The following is a 14,845-nucleotide window of genomic DNA, read 5'->3' as shown; positions in this document are numbered from 1 at the left end:
AGCATATCCACGTGTTCCTGGTGAGCTAGCGCTTCTTCTGAGCATATTATTGCATCCGCGCACCCTCTGTAGCCCTCAATCGAGACCTCGCCAGAGTTGTGCACCGCAGACATGAATCCCGGCGATGCTCCGGTGGACTATTCGAGCAATCAAACCCACCATCGGACTCAGCATGTAGAGGGGGTCCGGAAATTGCTAGTCGTGTGTCCCAGTAGGCCAAAAATCGGCGTCGCCGTCGTGTGTTGACTCACCGACGGCGAGTTGACCGGCGAGGTGACGTGGCTCGCGACCCACCTCTATTCTGACTTGGTCTTCGTCTATGTGGCAGCCGACGTGGACACTGGCCCACGAGTCAGTGACTCTGTGGGTAAGATGGCCGGGTGCATGTAGTTGTTTCGTTTTAATTTAAATCTCATTTAATTACTGCAACTTCAAATAATTATAGAAAATTAATAAAAACTCAGAAAAATAAATATAAGATATCAAAATTCTTATAAAGATAATCTCTATCCAATAAAAATATAAAACCAAAATTTTATTTTTAATAAAAATTTAATTATTTTATACTTGTTATTTAAGCCTTTAATTCTAATTCTAAATACAATGAAAATTCAGAAATTAAGAAAAACATTAATAAAATAAATAAAACCAGTAAGCAAATAAAGAAAATATGAAAACTAAATTTCTTTATTTGATATCTTATTTAATCTTTATTATTGGAATTTAAACCCTGATTAATAATTACCCTAATTATTTAATTGTTTAAAATTAATAAAATTGCCAAATACAATATTATTTTCTATTCCAAGTTATTAATAACTTCAACTTTAAAATGAAGTTATTAATTATAGAACTATATGGTAAATAGCAAACCCTAATTTAATATGGAATGATATTACAACCCTATCATTTCATGTGAAACCAAAACCCTAAATTCAATTAGGAACTCTAGCTCCATTATTGCATGTGAACCATAAATTGTCCTAAACCTAAAACCTTAGGTTAGAACATGTGATCATGGTACTTTCTTCCAAATCATAGCACCATAGTAGCAACTAAATACTTGTCTTGGGCACATAAAATGTAGAAGACCTATCACTAATATATGAGTATCCCATGTGTTCATCCTCATCAGACCTAACTAATCAAGTAGGGTCAACCAAGTATAAAACCCTAGTTCCTATTCCAAAGACCACCATCCTTAGTTATCCATAATTAGCATCACACCATTGTGATGAACCCTAATAGCAACTACACCTACTATTTTGCATTACATAACCATATTACACTAAACCCTATTAGTATTGGATACTAATCCACCATCCTATTTAGGAGCCAATTATTCTTTACCTAATAGAACCAACAGAAAAATCTAGACCACCTCAACCCAAATTGATATACTTCTTATTACCTAAGAAGTATGTTCTTGAAAGTTATTCTTTTGAAGAAAATGAGGAATCATCATCAACCACTGCTTATAAGGACCTATAAACCCTAGCCAGCTATCACTAGCAAGATAAACCAATCTTGATAGCACCCATGTGTAATTAATTGCTTAGGATGCCTAGGCATAACTCCACCTGGTATTGATAAATCCAACCTTGTTTGGATCCATCTAATATCTACTCCAGAACCAATTGGAACCATAGACCATTAGCAAACCACAAACCCAATTGTTATACTTGTTCTTTATTAAAGAACATGTTCTTCAAAAGTTATTCTTTTGAAGAATATAACAAGTAATCATTAACCATGCCATATAGTATTAAAATTGACAACTGCTCTTTACTTATTATACAACTACTATTCCTAGGTGTGTATAATTGTTACTATGCATTTTACCACCTGCTTATGATTCTAAAACAATACCACCCTGAATAAGAACCTTGTTTGTGAATCACTCTAAAAGTACAACACACCCTAAACCAATTATTACCACTCACAATCCTAAATTATCGGGGTTAGGACACGCTTAGAACGATTGCATCTCATACTTATGCATTATTGCATCCTTGCCAATCTTTTAAAACATCGTCCTTACCGGACGATGATGCTATTTCAGAATTCGGAGTTATCGCGTATCGAAGACCTTGCCTGCATAATCTTGCAGTCAAGAAAGGCAAGTTCATCGCTTGCTCATGTCATTTGAGTATCTTTATCAAATTACTTGCAAAGTACTATGATTATCACTATTGCATAAAAAACCAAAACCACTACTTTCATAACTATGAATATGACTATGTGGTGGGCAATGGAACCATGGATTGTGTTGATATGGTGGAGGTTCCATTGCAAGTTTTATATCCATCTAGGATTAAACAACAAATGTCGCCAGTGATTCTTGTGCCGTAATACCCGTGTTAACCATAAGATCTGGAATGGGACGGACTAGTCAATCGTATTTCCACCTCTTGTACATCAACGGATGCGCTTACTGTAGCAGTTGTATCTGGCGGAACAACCGGAGGGTGGGGATCCCACTCTAATTCCCCACGGTAAAGCATTGCTTGCCGTAGCAGTTGTGTCTTGCGGAACAACCGGAGGGTGGGGATCCCACTCTAATTCCCCACGGTAATGCGGTCTATGATGGGTTGCAGCTACCGGCGTAGGAGTGTATGGTAGAGCCCAGCACTGTCGTCGTGGTCGGGGTCCACCCTGAAATTACGGGAATAATGGGACCGGCGTGGACCCAGGGTCGGGGCATGCAACAACGGGTGGGTGTGCGAGGTAGCGGAGGAATATGATTGGCTATGACCTTAATCCTGACCTCACACCAAAGGAAGTGTGGACGAGCCTGCAACTCGGTTGGCAACAAGGATAAGATCTCTTATGGGTAAAGCAACACACCTCTGCAGAGTGTAAAGAACCGTGACCTGTCACTCCCTGTTCCGGGATAAGGAACTGCGAACGCGGCCGGAAAGGAGCTCCATGAAGTTCTAGTAAACCGGTGAAGGCTGACGGACATCGTTCTTCTGAATAAAAGCAATCTTTTGAAGAAATGGTTAAGAAAACTTGCATTGGTATTAGACTTTCTGGTCTAATGCTGTAGCTAGTGCATTAAACACCTCTTTCCTATAATGAACTTGTTGAGTACGCTCGTACTCATCCCACTCTTAAATCCCCTGCTTAGGTATGGAGGCATCAAAGGAGAATCTACAGTGCAACTCGAAGACCGAGGAGTCAACAACTACTTCACGAGACGGGACCCTGTCAGAGGAGTCAGATACCACATCCAACAAGGAGAAAACCTAGTTTAGCCATAGAAGGGAACTAGCTTCCTAAACCTAGCTCCTATTTAGCTAGAGTCTATTCTTAGCCCCTGTAGTTAGTGAAATACTCTACAAATAGAGTTCGTGATAAGACTAGACTACGAGTCGTTCTTCTGGAGTTTATTTACAGTTTTACCTCATTGTAAAGTAGGAGGCTGTGATGATCTTATGTAACAGAGTCGATGTTGTAATTCTATAGACATACCTTGGACCCGCATATGTTTCTGTTGTACCACTCTGAGCGATATAATACTAGTGGAACGGTGTTTCATTGGTGTTATATCAGACTTGCATACTACACCATGCAGTGGTATGCCGGGTCACCACATCGGTGTAATTGTGTTGATCTATCTTGCACTCTAAGGTTATTTAAATATGAACATTGAATATTGTGGAGCTTGTTAACTCCGGCATTGAGGGTTCGTGTAATCCTACACAATTAGTGGTGTTCATCATCCAACAAAAGAGTGTAGAGCAGTTCTATTATGTGATCATTGTTGAGAGTGTCCACTAGTGAAAGCAGGATCCCTAGGCCTTGCTTCCAAGCATCGAATCTCCGTTTGTTTACTGTTTTGTTGCATGTTTACTCACTGCCATATTTTATTCAGATTGCTATTACCACTCATACTCATCCATATTACTTGCATCTCACTGTCTCTTCGCCGAACTAGTGCACCTATACATCTGACAAGTGTATTTGGTGTGTTGGGGACACAAGAGACTTCTTGTATCGTGATTGCAGGGTTGCTTGAGAGGGATATCTTTGACCTCTTCCTCCCTGAGTTCGATAAACCTTGGGTGATCCACTTAAGGGAAACTTGCTGCTGTTCTACAAACCTCTGCTCTTGGAGGCCCAACACTGTCTACAAGAATAGAAGCACCCGTAGACATCAGTCGGCAAGCTAGTCAAAGATTCTCTCAAGAGCTAGAGGACAAAGATGAGCGAAGCACTTCAGCTTTAATCGAAGCTCTGAGGCCAAAGCAGAAGATGACGTAAAAGGTATCGGAGGATGTCACCGTTCCTGATTTAAGGTCTACCGGCGTCGCCTGCTGCCAAAGAGGCTTTGTAAAGTAGTTTGTCTAGTCAAAGATACCATTAGGGTTTCCTAGGGTTTCTTCCCCTGTAAGCCACCCTCTCCCCTATATAAGGAGAGGGAGCACACCCCTGCGGGGGACGATCAACGAGTTAGCAGTAGAGAGATAGAGCTAGTACTGTACATCTTCAACCTCTGGCCAAGGCCAAGTTCATCAGTAAAGCTACCGGTAATCCATCCGGAATTCATCCCTGTGTTACCAAAACCTCCCCCGAATCCTCTAGAGCACATTCGGCCCCAACTCAAGCCATCCCATGGCATCTGTCTGTTCACCACGACGACAGTTGGCGCCCACCATGGGGCCAGCAGCTGCGCTTGCTGGAGTTCATATTCGGGCGGGCCTCCTCACCATCTCCGACGAGCGTGTGGTCACTGCGCTCGTCGAACGCGTCCTCTCGATGGACTTCATCAACAACAACACTGGCTGCTTCGCCAAAGGCGGTAAGTTTCCCAAGAACGGCTGCGTCATCGAGTTCGGCAGCATCCGCGTCTACTACGGCACCTTCCCGGAGCGCCAGTGCCTCTCGCTGGTGCTGGTTGCACTGGACCCGCCAAGATCTGCGGTTCGTAGCGGCCACGCCGCCGGCAGCGTGGAGGTGCTGGTGGTTGGCACGGCTGACGCTAGCAAGGAAGATGTGGCGGAAGGCGCTAGACAGACGAAGTCCACGCGCACGGCCAAGCCGCCGACCGAGCGTGACTAAGCGGTTGCGGGTGCATCTGCAGCGCCACCGGAGACTCCTCTCCAAGCGGCCATGAGCGTGCTGGCGACGCCCATCGCGCAGAACATCGATCCGGCAGCGGCTCAGGCGGAGCTGGAGGCGCAACGGCAGAAGCTGCTCTCGGAGGCGCGGACATCATCCGGGCGCAGCGCGAGCTGAACCTAACCCTACGTGAGTATAATGCTACCCATGGCTTTGCTTCTGTTAGCGCTCAGCCTGCTAGGATACCGGAAAATCGGCTTAGAGCTCACAATCTAGATCAGGATCTGCATAAGGAAGTTCTTGCCGGAAAAAGTTCCTCTGCATCCTTGAGCATCGTAGAAAAACCTAAGTACAGCAGTCCGGATAAAACCATAAAAGCTGCTAGGGCTGCAGTAGAGCTGTGTGACACGCTTACCGGAGATGCTTTAGCAAAACAGCAAGATCGTGTTAGGGAGTTGCTTGATATGATACATGAACAAAATGCTGAGCACCTTGCTAAGGTAAACAAAGCTGCAGCGTCAAAATCTGTGCGTTCGGCAAAGAATGCCGGAAGCAAGTCCCATGGGCAGGCATCGTCCCCCCATCCGCACAGGAGAAAAGAAAAAGAAGTGAATGCGTGGCAAATGACTGTGTATGATCCGGTACTTGCCGGAAAACAACAAGCCGGGCGATATGAGGCCGGAAGAAAAAGCCAAGGGGCAGGACGTGGCTATGCCGGAAATGATTATGCCGGTAGAGGTGAAATCGGGCAAAATTATCGCGCAACAAGAGCAGTTTGTGTTGAGGAGGAAATGCCACCGCCAAGGTACCGGCAGGCAAGAGCCGCGGTACCGGAACGTTACGATGAAGCTGATTCAGGAACTGAAAGAATTGTAGCCTACCGGAACCCTTTGGGGGAACGCGTAGGAGAAAGGTGCCTGCCAGACCGGGATGCGAGGCACATGCTGGACAGGGTGTACTTATCTGAGATGATCGAGGCAGAAGGTCCTCCGGGCCCAAAATGCTTTGGCCCACGAATCATGAAAGAGGAACCACCGGTTCGCAACTTCCAGTTGCCCCGTGACACAAAAACATATGATGGCACCACTAAGCCAGAAGACTGGCTTGCGGATTATGTGACCGCAGTGTACGTAGCTGGCGGCGGAGGAACCGTAACCGGTGGAGGGAACCGGCGTTGGGCCATGAGAATCGTACCGTCCTTCCTGGTAGGACCGACACGTATTTAGCTTAACAACTTGCCAGCAGGAAGCATGAATAGCTGGTTGGACTTTGAGGAAGCTTTCGTAAGTAACTTCAGCAGTACGTACCGGAGGCCAAACAGGCCGCAGCAGCTCCCTTTGTGCGTGCAGCGCTCCAATGAAACAAACAGGGATTACCTGACCCAGTTGAACTCCACAAGGAACTCCTGTGAAGGAGTGATCGAGCCATAGGCCATTGCTTGGTTTTGCAATGGGTGCAGAAGAGGTTCACCGCTGTGGCAAAAGCTGCAGAGAAACATGCCGGTAACTTTGGCTGAGATGATACGTGTGGCAGATAGCTACGCATTGGGAGACCCAGTGCAACCGGCGCTTCAAGCTGAACCGGCGCAAACAAGCCGACCACGCCAAGATCAATACTGGGATAACCGACACAACAAAAGAAGGGAAGACTTTCCAGATCGAATGTACGGTCTGGAACAAGTAGCCGCGGTGCAGGATAATTCCGGCGCCAGCGGGAGCCAGAGGCAAAAAACCGGATTGCAGCCATGGGCGGGTCCTAAAAAACAATGGGTTGAAAAGAAACCGTGGCAAAATGATGAGAGGTACACCATGGAATCCGCTATGGATCAGTCGTGCCGTTGGCACACACCGAATCCGGCGAGACCGGAAAACCATTTCACAAAAGATTGCACTTGGACCAAGAGATTAATGGAAAGAGGCATGATGAAAGATGCAAGGGACCAAGGTACCGAAAGGTTACCGCCACCACCACCGCTTACTGGAGCAAATGCGCTACAGGTACAACCTCAGCCGAACCGGCAGTAGCAACAACAAGTTCATCAGGTGGAAGATGGCAATGGCCAACCACCACCGCTGGCACCTTTCGGCCGGATCGTTTACAAGGATCCGCACCTGTGCTGTGTTGTGTTTGTTACTGAGCCAACTAACAAGCAAAGCATGCATCGCCATTCCATGGAAGTGAACGCGGTGATGCCGGCAGTTCCAAAATACATGTTGTGGTCAGATCGGGAAATTACCTGGTCATTCAAGGATCACCCAAAGATAATGCCAAATCCAGGTGGCTACGCTCTTGTTGTGGACCCAATCATGCACGGGCCAATGACTCGAGTCAAGTTCAGCAAGGTGCTGATAGACAATGGGAGCAGCATAAACATCATGTACCGGCACACCATGCATACTCTGGGAATAACAGAGAACATGCTACAACCAACTCACACAACGTTCCATGGAATCGTTCCGGGCTTGTCCTGTTTGCCCATGGGAAAAATCCAGGTGGATGTATCGTTTGTAGGATGCAGTAATTGCCGGGTCGAAAACCTTCTGTTCGAAGTGGTGGACCTAGACAGTCCTTACCATGCACTGCTAGGAAGACCGGCGTTGGCGGCGTTCATGGCCTCAACTCATACGGCGTATCTCAAGATGAAGATGCCGGCACCTCGTGGACCCTTGACTGTGGTGGGAAACTATAAGGTCTCGCCGGAAACTGCTTCCCCCAGATCAAACTTGGCTGAATCGCTGGTGATCACGGAGGAAAAAAGAAGGATACAAACTGCAGTTGCGCTGGCTCAGTCCTCACAGTTGAGCTTAGCGGCAATGAGTGGTAACTTGGGCACACCGGCATTCAAGCCAACCAAGGAGACAAAGGACATCGTGCTGGACCCGGCGTACCCTGAGCGTACTGTTCGTATCGGTGCCGGCCTGAATGAGGCATAGGAAAGCGCGCTCATCAACTTCCTCCATGAGAATCGGAATATCTTTGCCTGGTCTACCGATGACTTGGTAGGTGTTCCGAGGGAGTTGGCTGAGCACTCTCTGAATGTCTGGAAGGATGCGAGGCCGGTAAGGCAGCCTTTACGCCGGTTCGCTGAAGACAGGAGGAAAATCATTGGAGAAGAGGTGACAAAGTTACTGGTTGCCGGTTTCATCGTGGAGGTACTGCATACCGAGTGGCTAGCCAATCCGGTGCTGGTCGAGAAGAAAAAAGAGGAAGACCCCAAGGCTCCAAAGGTGTGGTGCATGTGCATAGACTACACCAACCTGAACAAGGCTTGCCCGAAAGGTCCTTTCCCCTTACCCCGGATTGATCAAGTGATCGATTCTACCGCTGGCTGTGAGCTGTTGTCTTTTCTGGATGCTTATTCTGGTTTCCACCAGATTCCTTTGAAAAAGGAAGATCAAATAAAAACTGCGTTCATTACCCCGCACGGGGCTTATTGCTATGTCACTATGCCTTTCGGTCTGCGCAACGCTGGTGCAACGTACCAGCGCTGCATGCAAAAGTGTTTGTTTGATCAAATTGGGAAAATTGTGCAAGTCTATGTGGACGATGCCGTGATAAAAACTAAGGTAAAAGAGACCTTGATCGATGATCTGAGGCAAACATTTGACAACTTGAGGAGGTTCCGGATGAAACTCAATCCGGCAAAATGCACTTTCGGTGTTCCTGCCGGCAAACTGCTTGGCTTTCTCGTATCAAGCCGCGGAATAGAGGTTAATCCGGTAAAAATCCAGGCAATCGAAAGAATGACTATACCGCAAGATCTCAAGGATGTGCAAAATTTTACCGGAAGCTTGGCATCGCTAAGCTGGTTCATAAGCAGGTTGGGAGAAAAAGCTCTGCCACTCTATGCTCTGATGAAAAAATCCGATACCTTTGTCTGGACCCCTCAGGCAGACGCGGCATTTAAGGAGCTAAAAACGATGCTAGCAACTGCGCTGGTATTGGCTTCGCCTTTGGAAAGGGAACCCATGCTATTGTACATAGCAGCAACAAACCGGGTCGTAAGTGTGGTGGTTGTGGTAGAAAGAGAAGAGGAAGGAAAAACTGTGCAGAGACCGGTATACTACCTGAGCGAGTTGCTCTCCCTCTCAAAACAAAACTACCCTCACTTTCAGAAAATGACCTACGGCGTGTTTATGGCCGCCACGAAGCTCAAGCACTACTTTGAAGAACACCCCATGAAGGTGGTGAGTGAGGCACCCATTTCAGATATCATATGCAACAAGGATGCTAGCGGCAGGATTGCCAAATGGGCAATTCAGCTATCGCCGTACGTACCGGTATACGAGAGAAGAGATGCCATAAAATCACAAGCTTTGGCTGATTTTCTGGTCGATTGGGCGGAAATGCAATACAAACCACCGGAACAAAAGATAGAATACTGGAAGATGCACTTTGACGGATCCAAGCTCAAAGAGGGTCTAGGTGCCGGTGTAGTTCTTACTTCACCTAAGGGAGATCACCTCCGGTATGTTCTGCAAGTACACTTCAGGGCATCAAACAATGTCGCTGAATATGAAGCTCTAATCCATGGGCTCAAGGTCGCAAAAGAAATCGGTGCACACCGGATCATTTGCTACGGTGACTCAGATCTTGTGGTGCAGCAGTGTTCCGGAGATTGGGACGCAAAAGATGCCAACATGGCCTCATACCGGTTTCATGTGCAAAAGATTGCCGGATTCTTCGAGGGGTGTGAGTTTCACCATGTGCCGCGGGCGGAAAATGAAGCCGCGGATACGCTCTCTAAGTTGGGCTCCTCCAGGCAAGAAATCCATCCCGGAGTAGTTTTGGCTCACCTAAGGGCGCCATCGATCAAACCAAGTCCGGAGTCTGAATCCATTTTCGTACCGGAGTCACACGTTGTGCCAATGGACATTGACGAAGGAAACCCGGGGGCTGTTCCGGTGAACCCGGGGACTGCGGGATCCAAGCCGGAAGAAGCTATGCTGGTGGACAGTATGGAGATAGACGTACCGGTGTTTCTAGTTCGAGAAGCACCAACTTGGGTTGAACCTATTAAGAAATTCCTGATCAACGGCACCCTGCCGGTTGACGAAACTGAATCGAGAAGGATCCAGAGGAGGTCCAAGGCCTATACCATCATCAACGGCGAGGGGTACAAAAGAAGTGCTACCGGTGTCCTTCAAAGATGTGTGGAACCGGAAGAGGGAAAAGAGATGCTGGAGGAGATCCACCAAGGAGAATGTGGGCATCTTGCCTCATCAAGGGCGCTGGTGGTAAAAGTGTTCCGGCATGGGTTCTACTGGCCCACTGCACTGGAAAATGCTGAGGATCTGTACGAAAATGCAACGGGTGCCAGAGGTACGCCAAGAAAAACCATACCCCAGCATCCGGTCTGAAAACTATACCATCAACTTGGCCATTCGCTGTTTGGTGCCTTGACATGGTTGGCCTATTCAAAACTTCAAGGGGAAGCATGACCCACATCCTAGTGATGGTGGATAAATTCACCAAGTGGTTTGAAGTGAAACCTATCGCAAAATGTGATGGGCACACGGTGGTGAAATTCTTGAAGGATGTTATCTTGCGGTATGGATACCCGCATAGCATCATCACTGACAATGGGACAAACTTTGCCCAGGGAGAGTTCAAACGATTCTGTGAGGATAACAACATTCGGTTGGATTTGTGTTCAGTGGCACACCCGCAAGGCAACGGCCAAGTGGAAAGAACCAATGCTTTGGAGCTTTCCGGTATCAAGCCGAGGCTCATTGAACCGCTTGAAAAGACAACGGGATGCTGGCTCGATGAGCTACCATCAGTGCTGTGGAGCATAAGAACAACACCGAACCGGTCTACCGGATACACTCCATTCTTCATGGTTTATGGGGCGGAAGCCATGATACCAACCGGCATTATCCATGATTCACCAAGGGTTCAGCTCTATACCGAAGAAGAGGTAAAAGAGGCCCGAGAAAATGATGTGGACTTGCTAGAGGAAGCAAGAGAACTGGCTTTGGCAAGAACAACCATATACCAGCAGAACCTCAGATTCTATCATAGCTGGAAGGTTAACCCCAGGGTGTTCCGGGAAGGGGTCCTGGTGCTACGCTTAGTGCAGCGCACTGAGGGGCGCCACAAACTCTCACCTCCGTGGGAAGGACCTTTCATTATGAGCAAGGCTCTACACAATGATGCCTACTACTTGATCGAAGCACAGGAATCAAAGAAGGGAAAGGCGGACAGGTCAGGAGAGGAGACCAAGCGCCCATGGAACATAGCTTTGATGCGTCATTTCTATTCCTGAAGATGTGCTGTAAGGAGTTCTTTTTTGTACCTTATTTGCTATGAATAAAAGATGCCGGCACCTCGAATGAGTCTCGGGGACTGCCTCTACCGAAATTGCATACAATGTGTTTATTTTTTCAGTATACCGATTTGATGGTTGGACATTTTCTTTTTCTGGTTTAGTAACGTGCTAAACCTACCGGAGTCTTCGACTTTGCTGCTGTCCAAAACCCGGCTTCATGGCAAGCAAGATAAACCAGAAGGATCCAAGCACGTGAGACACGCAAAGAGAGGTTGAGAACAAACAATCCGAAGAAAGCTTGACTAACCCCGGTTATACCGGTTTTTTGGTGAAAAATTTCGAGTTATTTCTAAGTTCAAGAAAGTGCTTATTTGGCAAAAGAACTTTGTGACTCATACGTCAAAAAACCCAGAGAGGTAGGTGACATAGGCATGCCCAATGGGCCTGCTGAAGATGGTACCCGGGGTTTACTGAAGGCCCACGACCCGAAGGATAAGGAGAATTCGGAAGCCCAACTTGCTAGTTAAGGAAAGCTAGAGTTGTATTAGGAGAGAACACTTGTAATATTACGGGAGGAGTTGGAAACCTTCCCGGAGTCTGTAACTTGTACATCACGAATCCCTCGGCTCCACCTCCTATATAAGGGGGAGTCGAGGGACAAAGAAAGCATCGATTCATTGTCTCACAAACCCTAGTTTTCATATCGTCGAGTACTTTTCGGCTGAAACCTTCGAGATCTACTTGCCCTCTACTTCTAACTAAAACCCTAGTCTACAACCCGTAGGCATTGACAAGTTAATCCCTTGTCAATTGGCACCGTCTGTGGGAATTAGAGGCATCAAGGATCTGATCTCGATGGCACGTTCAAGATCGTCGACTTCATCAACAGCAAGCAACGCGATGGATCGAGGTAAACAGATCGCAACTGGTCCTATCGACTTTGTTCCTCACCCGCCCTCCCGTTTGGATGCATATGCATATCTGGAGGAGCCTATGGAGATGACGTTCGGAAGGTTCCACTTTCGCGTCGAGAAGGAGGGAGCGTATCGTCTCGAAATTCCGATCTCGTCGGGATTATCGGTGGTCGATTCTGATTTTTTGAACTCAACATCGTCAATCGAGTCAGGCGAAGAGGAGACTTCATCGCCACGCTTCATCAGCACCAGGGCAAGTGAAAAGCTCGCCAAGATCTTCAACGACATGTCCTTCGAGTCATCTGCAGACTCAGATATAAGCGATGACTCGAATAGCTTCGACAGCTTCAACTTCATCGACAGATCCACTACCGTTGGCAAGGTCTTCACCAATCTCTATGATGGTGTCACCAAACCCAACATGGTTCAGTATCCAAAATATCATCAGATCTATGCAATCGGAGATCCGAGTCGCCCACAAGAGGAGACATCAGAGAACTTCGACGAGGCAGGGAATCCATATGTCGATCCTGCAGATCTCACGAGGGGTCTAGGAACAAAATATATCGGACCAGGGACACGAGAGATGGTGCGATTTCCACAGAAAGTATGGGATCGAGTCACGAGAGCTATTAATGGTACAGAGCCAATGACTGTAACGGCGACACCTGAGGAGTTACAAGCATATCAGTATAGGCTTGCACGTACCAGGCGGGAGCTCGAGAAGCAGAAAAACGAGTTGGATAGAAGGCAGGAAGCAGCTTCTGCATCCAGCAGGCGAAGGGCGGAGTTAAGTCGACATTGAGGAACTTCGGGAGATAGCCACAGAGAAGCTCGGAACAGGGCAAGATCTAGGCTACAAAACATACCTGAAGCTGATAGAGAGCACTTGGGTCAAAACCTCGATATGTCCTTTATGTCGATAGACACGAGAGGAAACATTATCCCTAAAACACCGGAAGCTGGGTATATGGCGAGACAAGCCTTTATCCTTGCATCCAGGCCACCTCCCGGAGATCCAAGAGAAGCATTGTACAACATGGCCATGGCAGGTGTTGGGGCCATGGGAACGGCGTTTGCATCAACGCCCCACGAAGGAACAGCAAAACAAAATAGTCCACGACCTGCGGCAGCAGCACCAGTTCCCGAGAGAACAAGTGGAGCAAGAGACACAGCAGCGCAAGCAAGGGTGGACAGAGCACGACAAAATAGAAGGGAACATCGACACTCCCCAGAGATAGAAGACGAGGATATGTGCGGGCTGCCGTGCTTTACAAGGAGGGTCCGAAAAACTCGAGTTCCTTCAGGGTTCAAATTGCCCGATAACTTCAAAAAATTCGACGGCCTGCAAGATCCAGAGGATTGGCTAGTCGATTATCTCGAGACGGTGAAGCTGACGGGAGGAACCAGAGCAACAGCTATGCAGAGCATCCAGGTACATCTGAGTGGAGCTGCGCGATCTTGGATAAAGAAGCTTCCTCCAGGATCTATCGACAGCTGGGATAGCTTCGAGGATGTGTTCATCAAGAATTTTCGGTCCACTTGCAAAAAATCTGCATCATTAGAGGAACTGAGGGCGTGTCGACAAAAGCCAGACGAATCAATGAGAAAGTACATCCAAAGGTGGAATATCATTAAAAACTCGGCAGAGAATATATCTGACGAGAGAGCGATAGATGCGTTTGTCGCAGGAATCAGGCGGGGAGATTTTGTCGAGGACTTGGGAAGAACTAACCCAAAGACAGTATCCGCGTTGATGGAGATAGCAAACAGATGTGCAGATGGAGAAGATGCTATTCACAACAAACGGCATAGGTCACCAGAGGAGGATCGCGGTCAAAATTATCAAAATAGGCGACGATTTCCTCGGCAGTACTCGAGCTTTGATGCTCCTGGACAAATTTCGGCTGGCTTTCGAGCAAGCGCTAGTGGAAGCAATAGAGATGATTATCAACGGAGCAACGAGCAGCGAGGCGACAATAGAGATGACTCTCGAAATAACAGGCCAAGTAATGGGCCAAGGTTCCAGAGACCTTTCGTGTCTCCCGAGGAGATGATGAACGGGTCGTGTCAGATGCATTTCTATCTCGACAACAATGGAAAGAGACAATCAGGACACCTGCAAAAGGATTGCCGAAATTTTCAAGCAATGCTAAGGTGGGCAGGGCACGCCAATGCCCAGGCGACAAATAAAAACCCTCAAGGGCCCAGGAGTGAGATCCACTTGCCACCTCCTCCCGCAATTACGGACGAAAATCGACACCAGCTCAGAATAGCGGCAGATTGGATGCGGAAACAATTCCGGAATCTTCACGGTGAAAAATCAAAGCAAAACAGTAAAGGCAAATCGCTAAAGTAGCACACAAACATAACTTAATAAGTTACCGGTATATCATATAAGATACCGGCATAAGTGTAGCACAACCAGAAGAGCTTCAGAGTATTATCTTACATCAAATACCCCGGCATACCGGGGTAGAATCTAACAGACATTGTTTTGAGGCAACATGTGTGACAAACACATAACGAGAATGTTCAGGCAACAGGAGGCTGGGGGCCAGCTTCAGGGGCTTCCGGAGCTTGCTCTGGAGGCGCA

The sequence above is a fragment of the Lolium perenne genome, chromosome 1, assembly GCF_019359855.2.
Source record: "Lolium perenne isolate Kyuss_39 chromosome 1, Kyuss_2.0, whole genome shotgun sequence".
NCBI classification, from domain to species: Eukaryota; Viridiplantae; Streptophyta; class Magnoliopsida; order Poales; family Poaceae; genus Lolium; species Lolium perenne.
Note: the sequence above shows the minus strand (reverse complement) of the source record.